At 42.0% G+C, this 15,624-nt stretch overlaps 1 protein-coding gene across 1 annotated transcript in view; it reads right to left on the bottom strand.

The window, feature by feature from the left end:
• The window catches only part of banp (BTG3 associated nuclear protein), a 377,911-nt gene extending 363,106 nt beyond the window's left edge, over positions 1 to 14,805 (bottom strand). The window contains exon 1 of the mRNA XM_028810115.2: positions 14,641 to 14,805. The gene's annotated coding sequence lies outside the window, so the exon portion shown is untranslated. The remainder of the gene's footprint in view (positions 1 to 14,640) is intronic.
• Between the last annotated feature and the right edge of the window lie 819 nt (positions 14,806 to 15,624).

Below are 15,624 nucleotides of genomic sequence, written 5' to 3'. Positions count from 1 at the left end.
GTGTGTGTGTCTCTCTCTCTCTCGCGCTTGTGTGTGTGTGTGAGGCTCTCTCTCATGTGTGTGTGTGTGTGTGTTTGTGTGTCACTCTCGCGCGCCTGGGTCGGTCGGTCTGTCTGTCTGTCTGATTGTCTGTCTGTCTGTCTGTGTCTGTGTCTGTGTCTGTCTCTCTCTCTCTCACACTCTCACTCTCGTGTGTGCCATGATCGGCTGCTTAGTGAATTGTTGGTGGGCGGGGCTCTTGTCTTGCGTGCGTCTTGCTTGCCATGTCTTGCATGAATTATATATATAGATGATATACTTCCCATTACATTAACTTAACCTGAACATGGGACCTCTCCAAGGATGTATCTTATCTCAAGTTGTATGTATGACAGGATATCAAGGTACAGTTGAAGATTAGAAAGTATCTAATTAGGCTGTTTAAAGGCTGCATACCTACTATTTTAGATGATTGTGTTATTTAGTCTTCATTCATCTATAGTGGTTCATAGTGAAGTCTGATGAATTTGAAATCCAAAAACAACAACAAAAAAAAAACATAAAAAAAACAGTGAGTTGTTCCCTGTGGTAAGGGGTTAGCAGTTGCCCAGGTCTAGGTTCTGAAGTAGTTAAAGGAAATGGGCATAAGGTACAGGTGATGAAGAAATTGACTGACATCTTGGTATAGAAAACACCATTTTTGAATCAGGATCTAAGTCCTTGTACAAAGCTTTCAATTTAATGGTCATTCTATATGTCCATCCTCACCTATTGTCATAAGCTTAGGGTAAAGATAAATAGAGTAAAATCACTACTACAAGTGGCCAAATTAAGAATCCTGCACAGTACTGGTGGGCTCTCTGTCCAAGACAGATGTGGACCACAGATTACAAAAGTTGCTTCTCTGGATCAAGATAAGCCAGTTTCATTGGTTTGGGCATGAATGCTTCCTGGTAGAATATTCTGGATGGGTTAGTGGGTTTGCCATTCTATAAGTGCTTGGTAATTTCCCAGAAGCAGATTGTGGCTGCAAATTAGTTGTAATTAATAAAAGCTCTGCATATTGCCACCACAGCCCTCACTTCAAAAACTGGAATAAAACTGATGTGATTAGATCAATAGATCGATAGATAGAACCAAAAGAATTAGAGAAATCCACACCTGAAATAAAAAAATAAAAATGTTCATATTTAAAAAAACAAACAAACCTACATAGGAAAATAGAAATGGAAAAAGGGAGACCAACGATTAAAAAAAAAAAGTTTTCATGAAAGAAAGTTAAGTAAAGTTTAGTAACTCCTATCTTGAACTGAGTGAGACTAAATAAGAAATGAGAAATCTAAATCTCACTCAAAAGAAAGGTCAAAAAATGAGTTTGGTATCTGGATCAAATTCGAATGCCACCAAACTACAAAGGTTACAGTTACACTTTATCCTAATTCATATTTTCTCTTAATTAAAACCAATATACACTGTTGCACATTACTGCAAAATTTATCTATCTAGAAAAGTGCAATACAAAAATTCATCAGACCAAAATAATGAATACTGAGTTACCCTGGCCCATTAAAATACTATTTGACTCAACATGGAGCCAATGAGATTCTAAGGTAGAAAAGAACTAGATAACCTCAAATTGTGCAATAACTTCAAAAAAGTCAGTATTGTACAATTTTCTTCTACTGCATATATACATATGTAAATATATCAGTGTGTATTTTGTACAGCCAATAGTAAAGCCTCAAGTCGATCCCCTTCTGACATATGAATATTGGTCTCAGCCTGGCATTCAATAGAATTAAACATTTTTTTTCTAGCTATTTTTGTTTATTTAGGTTTTTGAGTGAAAGTTCTTTATTTTATCAGACTAAAAAATCACTAATTAAAATATTAGACATATACATACAACAGAAAAGTGTTTCTCAACCTTTTTGATGTTGTGACCCGCTTTTTCCTCCATGTATGTGCCAACCCAGTGGTTGAGAAACACTGCTATAGAACATGAAAATGAGTAACTAATCTTTATCAATATATTAATCCATATTCTATTAACTTTTGAAATCTTAATCCATATTCTATTTAACTTTTGAAATCTCAGGTCACTTTAGGAGAAGCTCATTGAACTTTCTTAACTTCCAAAATATTTAACTGACAGTGTAAATAGGGGTTAATGAGAAATTATTCTGCAAAATGAAAGCACATATATATTTTTAATTTAATGAGAAAGGAAAAAATGGAAGCTTTGCAATTTTAAAAGGCATGGGGGACATGATTTGGAAGAGGGTTTAAAAGACTTCAATGGCATAAAATGGTATGAAGTCAGACTGATACTAACCTATACTAACTTGTAAGAAGAGACACTTTAATCCAAACAATGAAAATCAATGCAGTGTCTGATCTATATCTAACCATCTCCTACTTTATTGCCCATGGTGTCATGAGTGCAGAGGGGTTTTTGTATGATACAAGATTTTAAAAAATTTAAATGAAGCAGAAGAAGGAGAAAAATCAGACAGAGGCCTTGTGAAAAGAACTGCTAACAGAAGATGCAAAGACAAAAGTCTCACTCGAAGATGGACGCTGTGACTGCAGATTTTCACTTCAATTAATTTCCTTATTCAAGGGCTGGTATGTGTTTTTTTTTAATTGAACTCCAGGATTTAATTACTTATTTCTACATTTTCTCTAGATTTACAATGCTCCTGCAGTGTCTGTTTTGCAATTCAACACAAAAATGTGGACAAAACAAGCTAACATAGGATATCTTGCTGACAAAAATGTAATAATTTTTACATAATTTAAATAATTTGTATTGGATAATTCATTTCACAAAGAAATGGAGGTGTAAGACAAAGGTGTTGTCACTATTGATTATCAGACACAGCATTTTTTTATTGTAATATAGACACTTTTAAAGTTCACTCTAATAAAAATCAACTATCATATGTAGTCAAGCAGCTCATCATGCAATGACAGTTGGTTCTTGCCTTGTACCTGATGCTGCTAAGATAGGATCCAGCCACCACTACACTAGAACAAATTACATTTTTTTTTGTTTGCTAAAACATTAAAACTGGTATAACTGAAAAAAAATCCCCTATAGTCTTGCTTCATCTCTCAGTAGATCAACACTTTTCCCAATAATATAATTCATATGTTTTTCACATTTGCTAAATTGTAAAACACATTCCTCTAAACCATGTGTCCTAATTTATTCCTGATTTCACCCTGTGCTCATGCAGCAAACATCATTTAATGCAAGTCATTACAACCTGAACTCAGTTAACACTCTTCACTCACTAATCAAAACTTGAAAAGTTAAATAGGGTTAAAGGTTTCTCTCTGGTTTTGGAACAATGGACCCAAACAATGAGAGGATGGGAGTAAAGAACAAGATGAGGAGGACAACGAGGAAAAAGAGGAGGAAGGGATGGCACATTATATCAGATGAAACACATACTACATTGGTACACAATGTATTGATTCATGGGATGACAATGGCAGAAGCTGGAAGGTGTGTTCAGCCAAATGTAAACTGCTACACAGTGGCAGTTTTCATCCACACTTTCAGACAAGAAAATAAATTTAAATACATTTGTATTTTTGTATCTGCAGTGCTAATGTGAAAGGTTATGCTTTCTTTGTGCTTCACAGTACTGTAAAGATCTTCATACTATAAGTATATAAAGAGACCGTTCTTTGTTACCACAATATTGTTGTCAAGGAAATGTTTTTCCAGAAGTGAACGGTGACCCTTTGTAGGTGGCAGGCAATGGTTGCAGTCAGATGACCAAGAAAATGGCCATTTAAAATATGGTTCTTGTCAACAATGCAATATTTGTTCATGAAATGCAAAGACAAATCAAAGAAGATAGGGAATTATTCCCAGGAATTGATCATATAGGCGAATCAATGATTTGGCAAGTGCTTGATCAGTACAAAATAAAGAAATTCCACAAGCGTCAAGAACCAACACTTTCAATATGTGCAGGTAAGTCCCATATCGTGATGTACAAAACTCTTAATGTAATTTATGTTATGTTCCATGTCCCATTTACAGTAGTGTACAGAGTTCCATTAAATTAGGCATTTAGTTGTGTAAAGTACAGTAATATCTTGTAAATGTAAATCATATATAGAATACATAAAATACAGTACTTATATTAAACTATATGTAGTAAAATGTTTTGTTAGAGAATGTTTCAGCCTCATGCCATGGGTGACCCATTTGAATATATCCTCGAGGATGAGGCAGGGCTGAACCCAACTAAACAAAGAAGGACAGGCCAAAACATCTTCAGCCAAAGAACAACTGTTGAGATCCCTGGACAGCAGGGAAGCAATGTGATGCTGTGTTTTGCCATCAGTCAGCAAGGTTCCCACCATCACCACGCAACACTAGGCCCATACATACAACAAAACATATTTACTGGCATTTCTCAATAATCATGACACAAATTCCTCATTAGGAAGATGGGGAGCTTGATTGGCAGGAACAAACCCAGTCATAATCTGGGACAAAGTTAGTTTCCATCATACTGTTCTGGCTTGTGAATGGTTTAATGGCCACCCTAGATTTCTACTAATATTTTCCCCTGCATACCCTGCTGTCCTCAACCTCATTGTGGAATTCTTCTCTGCATTGCGATGAAAAGTGTATGATTAGAACCCCTATCACAAAATGAATCTCCTACAAGCCACGGAAGTGGTCTATGGGAACATTTCACTTGAATCAAGTTAAGAGTGGATCTGACACACAAGAGCATATTTGCGACACTGTCTGGCAAGGGATAACATTTAATGTAATGAGGTTTTGTGGCCTGACCTTACCCAAATAAGAGATGGAGATGAAGCAGATTAGTTTACTGTGTAGCATACACTGGTCTTTGCAGCTTCGTGTTTTTGGAAAACTGCAATTCTATGTGTATTTTTTGTTTATTATGATAATGTAATACACACCTGAATGATTTCTTCTTTTCACACCGTGTGTACAGTCCGAACTTACAGTAAGTCCATTTGTAGATTTTCATTTCCAACTTAATAGTGCAAATAAAACATTTGCCTCAAAAGATGATAGCTGTATTATGGCAAAGTTTCATTCCAAAAGAAAAGTGAATGTTTTCAGTAATTACTGTATATTTAATTTTGACATGGGCATTTAAGGATTGCACAGACAAGTGTGTGGTTTTGAAAGTGTGTTAGTTTTGGGGAAAGGGGGAATTACTTCATGAATAGTATCTTAGCTATTCAAAAAGATTGTAAATGGCTTCAATAATGAATTAAAAGACGGAAGCAGGTTAGATGACAAACCTGCATTAGGTACTAAGACAGATGTGCAAACACTTTCTATGTACAAATACTGGACAACAAGCAATCTAAATAAAAACAAGAAATAAATATTAAACTAAAATTAAATAAATTATGGCAGCACGGTGGCACAGTGGTAGCACAGCTGCCTTGCAGTAAGGAGACCTGGGTTCGCTTCCCGGGTCCTCCCTGCGTGGAGTTTACATGTTCTCCCCGTGTCTGCATGGGTTTCCTCCCACCGTCCAAAGACATGCAGGTTAGGTGCATTGGCGATCCTAAAATTGTCCCTAGTGTGTGCTTGGTGTGTGGGTTTGCGTGTGTGCCCTGCGGTGGGCTGGCACCCTGCCCGGGATTTGTCCTGCCTTGCGCACTGTGCTGGCTGGGTTTGGCTCCAGCAGACCCCCGTGACCCTGTGTTCGGATTCAGCGGGTTGGAAAATGGATGGATGGATGGATGGACAATGACTGACTGACTAAATAAATTATACAAACCATACTGTGATTAAGAAACAAGTTGTAATGGGGACACTCTATGACAGAAGCTGAGAATACCAGCATGAGGGAAAGTTTTATCAGCTTAAACACTGCTACTGAACAACATATGGTAAAGATATAATGGTAACTCTTCCATCCATCCATCCATTGTCTCCCGCTTATCCGAGGTCGGGTCGCGGGGGCAGCAGCTTGAGCAGAGATGCCCAGACTTCCCTCTCCCCGGCCACTTCTTCTAGCTCTTCCGGGAGAATCCCAAGGCGTTCCCAGGCCAGTCGAGAGACATAGTCCCTCCAGCGTGTCCTGGGTCTTCCCCGGGGCCTCCTCCCGGTTGGACGTGCCCGGAACACCTCACCAGGGAGGCGTCCAGGAGGCATCCTGATCAGATGCCCGAGCCACCTCATCTGACTCCTCTCGATGCGGAGGAGCAGCGGCTCTACTCTGAGCCCCTCCCGGATGACTGAGCTTCTCACCCTATCTTTAAGGGAAAGCCCAGACACCCTGCGGAGGAAACTCATTTCAGCCGCTTGTATTCGCGATCTCGTTCTTTCGGTCACTACCCATAGCTCATGACCATAGGTGAGGGTAGGAACATAGATCGACTGGTAAATTGAGAGCTTCGCCTTGCGGCTCAGCTCCTTTTTCACCACGACAGACCGGTGCAGAGCCCACATTACTGCGGATGCCGCACCGATCCGCCTGTCGATCTCGCGCTCCATTCTTCCCTCACTTGTGAACAAGACCCCGAGATACTTGAACTCCTCCACTTGGGGCAGGATCTCGCTACCAACCCTGATAGGGCACTCCACCCTTTTCCGGCTGAGGACCATGGTCTCAGATTTGGAGGTGCTGATTCTCATCCCAGCCGCTTCACACTCGGCTGCGAACCGATCCAGAGAGAGCTGAAGATCACGGCCTGATGAAGCAAACAGGACAACATCATCTGCAAAAAGCAGTGACCCAATCCTGAGCCCACCAAACCGGACCCCCTCAATGCCCTGGCTGCGCCTAGAAATTCTGTCCATAAAAGTTATGAACAGAATCGGTGACAAAGGGCAGCCCTGGCGGAGTCCAACTCTCACTGGAAACGGGTTCGACTTACTGCCGGCAATGCGGACCAGGCTCTGGCAACGATCGTACAGGGACCGAACAGCCCTTATCAGGGGGGCCGGTACCCCATACTCTCGGAGTACCCCCCACAGGATTCCCCGAGGGACACGGTCGAATGCCTTTTCCAAGTCCACAAAACACATGTAGACTGGTTGGGCAAACTCCCATGCACCCTCTAGGACCCTGCTAAGGGCATAGAGCTGGTCCACTGTTCCGCGACCAGGACGAAAACCACACTGTTCCTCCTGAATCCGAGGCTCGACTATCCGACGGACCCTCCTCTCCAGAACCCCCGAATAGACTTTTCCAGGGAGGCTGAGGAGTGTGATCCCTCTGTAGTTGGAACACACCCTCCGGTCCCCCTTCTTAAAGAGGGGGACCACCACCCCGGTCTGCCAATCCAGAGGCACTGTCCCTGATGTCCATGCGATGTTGCAGAGGCGTGTCAACCAAGACAGTCCTACAACATCCAGAGCCTTGAGGAACTCCGGGCGTATCTCATCCACCCCCGGGGCCCTGCCACCAAGGAGTTTTTTGACCACCTCGGTGACCTCAGTCCCAGAGATGGGGGAGCCCACCTCTGAGTCCCCAGGCTCTGCTTCCTCATTGGAAGGCATGTTAATGGGATTGAGGAGGTCTTCGAAGTACTCCCCCCACCGACCCACAACGTCCCAAGTCGAGGTCAGCAGCGCACCATCCCCACCATATACAGTGTTGACACTGCACTGCTTCCCCTTCCTGAGACGCCGGATAGTGGACCAGAATCTCCTCGAAGCCGTCCGAAAGTCGTTCTCCATGGCCTCCCCAAACTCCTCCCACGCCCGAGTTTTTGCCTCAGCAACCACCAAAGCAGCATTCCACTTGGCCTGCCGGTACCTATCGGCTGCCTCCGGGGTCCCACAGGACAAAAGGGTCCTGTAGGACTCCTTCTTCAGCTTGACGGCATCCTTCACCGCCGGTGTCCACCAACGGGTTCGGGGATTGCCGCCACGACAGGCACCGACCACCTTACGGCCACAGCTCCGGTCAGCTGCCTCAACAATAGAGGCATGGAACATGGCCCATTCGGACTCAATGTCCCCCACCTCCCTCGGGATGTGGTTGAAGTTCTGCCGGAGGTGGGAGTTGAAGCTACTTCTGGCAGGGGGCTCTGCCAGACGTTCCCAGCAGACCCTCACAACACGTTTGGGCCTACCACGCCTGACCGGCATCCTCCCCCACCATCGAAGCCAACTCACCACCAGGTGGTGATCAGTTGACAGCTCCGCCCCTCTCTTCACCCGAGTGTCCAAGACATGTGGCCGCAAGTCCGAAGACACGACCACAAAGTCGATCATCGAACTGAGGCCTAGGGTGTCCTGGTGCCAAGTGCACATATGAACACCCCTATGCTTGAACATGGTGTTCGTTATGGACAATCCGTGACGAGCACAGAAGTCCAATAACAAAACACCGCTCGGGTTCAGATCGGGGGGGGCCATTCCTCCCAATCACGCCCTTCCAGGTCTCACTGTCATTGCCCACGTGAGCATTGAAGTCTCCCAGCATAACGAGGGAGTCCCCAGAAGGTATGCCCTCTAACACACCCTCCAGGGACTCCAAAAAGGGTGGGTACTCCGAACTGCTGTTCGGTGCATACGCACAAACAACAGTTAGGACCCGTCCCCCCACCCCAAGGCGAAGGGAGGCTACCCTCTCGTCCACCGGGGTAAACCCCAATGTACAGGCTCCAAGTCGGGGGGCAATAAGTATACCCACACCTGCTCGGCGCCTCTCACCGGGGGCAACTCCAGAGTGGTACAGAGTCCAGCCCCTCTCAAGGAGATTGGTTCCAGAGTCCAAGCTGTGCGTCGAGGTGAGTCCGACTATATCTAGCCGGAACCTCTCAACTTCGCGCACTAGCTCAGGCTCCTTCCCCTTCAGAGAGGTGACATTCCACGTCCCAAGAGCCAGCTTCTGTAGCCGAGGATCGGACCGCCAAGGTCCCCGCCTTCGGCCACCACCCAACTCACACTGCACCCGACCTCCTTGGCCCCTCCCATAGGTGGTGAGCCCATGGGAAGGGGACCCACGTTGCCTCTTCGGGCTGTGCCCGGCCGAGCCCCATGGGTGCAGGCCCGGCCACCAGGCGCTCGCCATCGAGCCCCACCTCCAGGCCTGGCTCCAGTGTGGGGCCCCGGTGACCCGCGTCCGGGCAAGGGAAAACGCCGTCCAAAATTGTTTTTCATCATAGGAGGTTTGTTTAACCGCTCTTTGTCTCATCCCTCACCTAGGACCAGTTTGCCTTGGGTGGCCCTACCAGGGGCATAAAGCCCCGGACAACAGAGCTCCTAGGATCATTGGGACACGCAAACCCCTCTACCACGATAAGGTGGCGGTTAAAGGAGGGGATGGTAACTCTTATTCCATTTAACTTTTTCCAATAACATTAGCATTCCTTATATTTAGGATAGGATATTATATGTGCGTATGTGTTAAATAAGATGTTTAGTTATACCGGTATATCTCCAGGGCAGCACGGTGGTGCAGTGGTAGCACTGCTGCCTCATAGTAAGGAGACCTGGGTTCGCTTCCCTGGCCACGTCCCTGCGTGGAGTTTGCATGTTCTCCCCGTGTCTGAATGGGTTTCCTCCGGGTGTTCCAGTTTCCTCCCACCGTCCAAAGACATGCAGGTTAGGTGCATTGGTGATCCTAAATTGTCCCTAGTGTGTGCTTGGTGTGTGGGTTTGTGTGTGTGCTCTGCGGTGGGCTGATGCCCTGCATGGGATTTGTTCCTGCCTTGTGCCCTATGTTGGCTGGAGTTGGCTCCAGCAGACCCCCGTGACCCTGTAGTTAGGATATAGTGGGTTGGGATAATGGATGGATGGATTTATATCTCCAGTACAGTTCTTTGGTAATCTTGTTTGAAAGTATCGCAGTTTATTTTGGAATATAACTTAAATCCGTCAACATAGATATGTGTCAAATCCAAAGTTTACTAGGAGGTATGAGTGTAATTCAAGTTCAAATTCAAATTTAATATGTGTTCCAAATACCACAAAATTATTACATGCATATCTCCCACAGACTAGTGACAGTAATACAACAGCACTAACAAAAAATTAACAATGTATATTAAATGAAATCTTAGCACAATATGCACAAGAAACATCCCTGTTGTTTTCAGAGTGATTGATTTTTGAGAACTCTTGTGACCTGTGGATTAATGATTTAGTCATTCAAAGAAGGAGCATGTTTTTAAATTAAACACCTAGCTTCATAAAATGATTGAAAATTAGAACATATAGTTGCTGAGCCTTTTATAACGATTTTATGTTGACTTTCAAAATTCTATGCAAATTGTTTTTACATAGAAATCTGCAAATCATTTTCCCATTAAAATGATAAACTATTTATTTAATTATTTAAATAGATGATTACATTTGTTTTTGAATCCATTCATGAACATCTGATAATGTACAGTTAGGTCCATAAATATTTGGACAGAGACAACTTTTTTCTAATTTTGGTTCTGTACATTACCACAATTAATTTTAAATGAAACAACTCAGATGCAGTTGAAGTGCAGACTTTCAGCTTTAATTCAGTGGGGTGAACAAAACGATTGCATAAAAATGTGAGGCAACTAAAGCATTTTTAACACAATCCCTTCATTTCAGGGGCTCAAAAGTAATTGGACAATTGACTCAAAGGCTATTTCATGGGCAGGTATGGGCAAGTCCGTCGTTATGTCATTATCAATTAAGCAGATAAAAGGCCTGGAGTTGATTTGAGGTGTGGTGCTTGCATGTGGAAGATTTTGCTGTGAACAGAGAACATGCGGTCATAGGAGCTCTCCATGCAGGTGAAAGAAGCCATCCTTAAGCTGCGAAAACAGAAAAAACCCATCCGAGAAATTGCTACAATATTACGAGTGGCAAAATCTACAGTTTGGTACATCCCGAGAAAGAAAGCAAGCACTGGTGAACTCAGCAACGCAAAAAGACCTGGACGTCCACGGAAGACAACAGTGGTTGATGGTCGCAGAATCATTTCCATGGTGAAGAGAAACCCCTTCACAACAGCCAACCAAGTGAACAACACTCTCAAGGGGGTAGGTGTATCGATATCCAAGTCTACCATAAAGAGAAGACTGCATGAAAGTAAATACAGAGGGTGCACTGCAAGGTGCAAGCCACTCATAAGCCTCAAGAATAGAAAGGCTAGATTGGTCTTTGCTGAAGAACACCTAAAAAAACCAGCACAGTTCTGGAAAAACATTCTTTGGACAGATGAAACCAAGATCAAACTCTACCAGAATGATGGCAAGAAAAAAGTATGGAGGAGGCATGGAACAGCTCATTATCCAAAGCATACCACATCATCTGTAAAACACGGTGGAGGCAGTGTGATGGCTTGGGCTTGCATGGCTGCCAGTGGCACTGGGACACTAGTGTTTATTGATAATGTAACACACGACAGAAGCAGCCGAATGAATTCTGAGGTGTTCAGAGACATACTGTCTACTCAAATCCAGCTAAATGCAGTCAAATTGATTGGGCAACATTTCATGATACAGATGGACAAGGACCCAAAACATACCGCCAAAGCAACCCAGGAGTTTATTAAAGCAAAGAAGTGGAAAATTCTTGAATGGCCAAGTCAGTCACCTGATCTTAACCCAATTGATCATGCATTTCACTTGTTGAAGACTAAACTTCGGACAGAAAGACCCACAAACAAACAGCAACTGAAAGCCGCTGCAGTAAAGGCCTGGCAGAGCATTAAAAAGGAGGAAACCCAGCATCTGGCGATGTCCATGAGTTCAAGACTTCAGGCTGTCATTGCCAGCAAAGGGTTTTCAACCAAGTATTAGAAATGAACATTTTATTTCCAGTTATTTAATTTGTCCAATTACTTTTGAGCCCCTGAAATGAAGGGATTGTGTTAAAAAAATGCTTTAGTTGCCTCACATTTTTATGCAATCGTTTTGTTCACCCCACTGAATTAATGCTGAAAGTCTGCACTTCAACTGCATCTGAGTTGTTTCATTTAAAATCCATTGTGGTAATGTACAGAACCAAAATTAGAAAAAAGTTGTCTCTGTCCAAATATTTATGGACCTGTGTTTGTATTGCATTACATTCCCCTGCCATACAAGAAGTGCTAAATACAACCCTTTAAGTTAACAGGTCCTTTGGTATTAAATAATAGAACCTTGTTAGCATACCCAGCTTATTCCATCATCAACTGCAAAGTAGTGTACAACCATGGGCTGGCCACAAGTTCATCACAGAGCAAACTCACTAAGATTAGGCAATGCAAAACTAAAATAAAGGACAATATTTTGCTACCAGATGAGTTAATATTTTTCTGTGACAAGCCAAACTAACATTTGGAGATACCTAAAATACATTTTACATCCATCCATCATCCAATCCGCTATATCCTAACTACAGGGTCACAGGGGTCTGCTGGAGCCAATTCCAGCCAACACAGGGAGCGAGGCAGGAAACAAACCTCGGGCAGGGCGCCAGCCCACCACAGGGCACACAAACACACACCAAGCACACTAGGGACAATTTAGGATCGCCAATGCACCTAACCTGCATGTCTTTGGACTGTGGGAGGAGGAAACCCACGCAGACACAGAGAGAACATGCAAACTCCACGTAGGGAGGACCCGGGAAGCGAACCTGGGTCTCCTAACTGCGAGGCACATTTTATCTTTAATACATTTTAAATAGCTGATAATAAATTTATTTCAAGATAAGTTAAGAGATAATTTAAGATACTTGAAATATATTTAATGACATCTTAAAAAGACCCACTGGTTAAGTTCAGATATTTGAAACGTATATTAAAGTATCCTAAATGTATTTCAAAATATCTTAATATGCCTGTTTAAAATTTTCAAAGTTTTGAAAGGGTCTTTATATCATTTTAACATATATTAAAATGCATTTAAGATATATGGAACTGCACAATGTTTAATTTTACACCATTTCAAAAGCTCTTAAATTGTATATTGATGCACCTCAAACTTTATTTGAAGATATATGAAATACATTTTAAAAGACAGGGAGATATTTCAATACACCTGGATATCAATTTCAGGTATTTACACTACAATTAAAGATATCTCCATATGCGTTTCTAGGTATCTCAAAATAGTTTGTCCATTTGAAATATAAGAAATGTACTTCAAAATATCTTAAAATAAACAAATAGAGAAAGATATGTCATTTTACAGTAAGTGATTTTAAAAATTAATTTTGGGTATTGAGGTATTTACAAAAAACAAGCAAAGTCAATTTGAGAGGTCTCAAAATGTACTTAAGACATCCTGAAATGTACAGGGAGTTATTTGAGATACCTTAAAATGTACTTGAGATATCTCAAAATGTATGGCAGATATGTTATAACGTTGAGAACATTATTGTGAGCTCCGAGAGCTGAAAAGCATTTTATGATATCTGAAATTCATTTTGAAATACTGGTAAATCTTAACTTTGTTTGCCATGCATTGTTTTCTTCCACAGGCCAAGGATATGCTACAGGTCTGATGAGGAATACAAAATTGTAGGGTGTCTTGAAAGATGAGAATTTTGATGGGCCAATGTCTTTTCAAACGGTACAGTATTTTGCCTCTTTAAACCACTGAGGAATGCGTGGATACAAAAATAAAGATCTTATTACTTTTTCCACATTCAGGCCATTATTCTAAACATAATATTTAGAATAAAATACAATACTAGAAATTATTTAAATTGGTCTTTATGGATTTACTGCAGCTGAAAACGCATCAACATCAAAATGTACAGATAGGAGCAGGAATATTTTAATTTTCACATCAATCAACACAGACAATTTTTGAAATGGCAAAGTGAAACTTGCATGTATAAAAATCACCACTTCATAATATACAGTTAAAATTGGCTACCATTTTTAGCCAATACCTCATCTATATTATCTGGTGTAGATCAAACAGGCCAATTGCCACTTACCAGAATATAAAAACAAAGAGAAAACAAGTTAACAATGCCGATTGCGTATGTCGACACATCTGAAGGTTAATCAAAGATTACAAAAAACACACAAAAATGCAGTAATCCTGTTCAATCAAAATGTTTTTGTTTTTGCCATACAGAACCGATTATTAACTCATAAAATAAACCTATCTTCTAAATATCCTAATCACAACTGAATAGAAATCTTGTGTACCTAGGCAAATGCACGTGTGCGTCAGCAATGGTACAGACTGAAACGTACAAATCAACAAAAATAATAAATCTTCGTAAATCACGATTTCACCAGAGTGCTGCAAGTCTACTCTAAACATTACACACTTGGGGCTGATGACGGTATCTGAAAAATTTGGAATCCAAATCAAAACCCGCCCAATGTTGTTTAATTTCATACTTAACGGCTAGTATTTTAATTTATTTCAGATTAAGAAAAACACAAAAACAAATACAAAAACGGTAGTAAACCGGATATATTTTTATTTATTTTTCCTTCTTTTTTTGTTATAAAATGCACAACTTGAAAATTAAACAAACCCCACTTTTGATTTAAAAACAACCTTATCAGCTGAGGCCTTGCTACCTAACGACTACAAAAGACACATCAGACAAATACTACCTCAATATCGTAAAAATAATACAGTAAACATAATGTTAATGTACGTATAAACGCAGACACCATCTTTCACAACTCTCGACTCCGAAGCAGTCGACGTGCTATGCTGCCTGTGAGGTTTGCTTTATATTACCGTGCGAATGATGAATTCTCGTGTTGTTTGTTAGCGGTCCCGATAATGGCGTCCTTCCTCGCGAGAAAATGCCCCATGCAGTCTGGGCCACTTTCTCGTTGTAGCAGAGCGTGAGGCGGTGACGCGCCCGCGGCCGTCAGCCGTTCCCTTAGCCTGGCTGAGAGTGGGGGAGGGGCAAACGAGAGTATGGCGAGCACGAGCAGGACAAGGAGGGGTGGAAGGGGAGCGTCGAGGACGAGTACGCACTACACGATGGGGGGGGGGGGGGTAGGAGGCGGAGCTAAATAATCACAAGTCAAGACCTACTCAAGGTAGTGATGGGCGGAGTGAAGCCTCATGAAGCATCAACACGTTTGAAGCAATTGTGTCGGAAATCGTATCGAAGCTTCGAAGCATTTGACACTCACCTCTCTAGGGACACCTCCTGGCCATTTGTATTAACAGCACATTTTAACAAGTAAACTCTTAGAGCATTGTGGACGAATACCGAATCTCTATGAAGTTGTGATATACACCTTTGAAGTCAAAAATTATAATTGGCAATAATGTCAAGCATTGTAAATCGACATACGCTTAGCAAGTAATTATTCTGCAGTAATCGGATCAACGTTGACTAGTTACGTTAGGCGCCAGCACGGATTACCGTTGTTTAGAAGTAAATGTATGCGTAACGGTGGCTTGAACAATTACGCCAGTCGGACAGCGCCAGGTCTCGTGTTCAATAACAAACCTGGTCAGCATCTGTCTGGGGATTGCAGATTGCCGTTGCCTGATGCGTTTGATTGATAGTTCCGATTATGCAGCAATGCTCCTTGAAAACCTGGTTGGTGTTAGACTTCTAATCGGGAATTTAATCTGCATAATGTACATTCATATTCTAATTCCAATGTAAAACCAGCATATATCAGTATTTGAATTAAACTCTTCAACCAAACTAGACTACACCTCGTGGAAATGCGATTGGTCCATCACTAACTGTCACTA

The sequence above is a fragment of the Erpetoichthys calabaricus genome, chromosome 9 (assembly GCF_900747795.2).
Source record: "Erpetoichthys calabaricus chromosome 9, fErpCal1.3, whole genome shotgun sequence".
NCBI classification, from domain to species: domain Eukaryota; kingdom Metazoa; phylum Chordata; class Cladistia; order Polypteriformes; family Polypteridae; genus Erpetoichthys; species Erpetoichthys calabaricus.
This window is presented reverse-complemented; position numbering and strand designations above follow the sequence as displayed.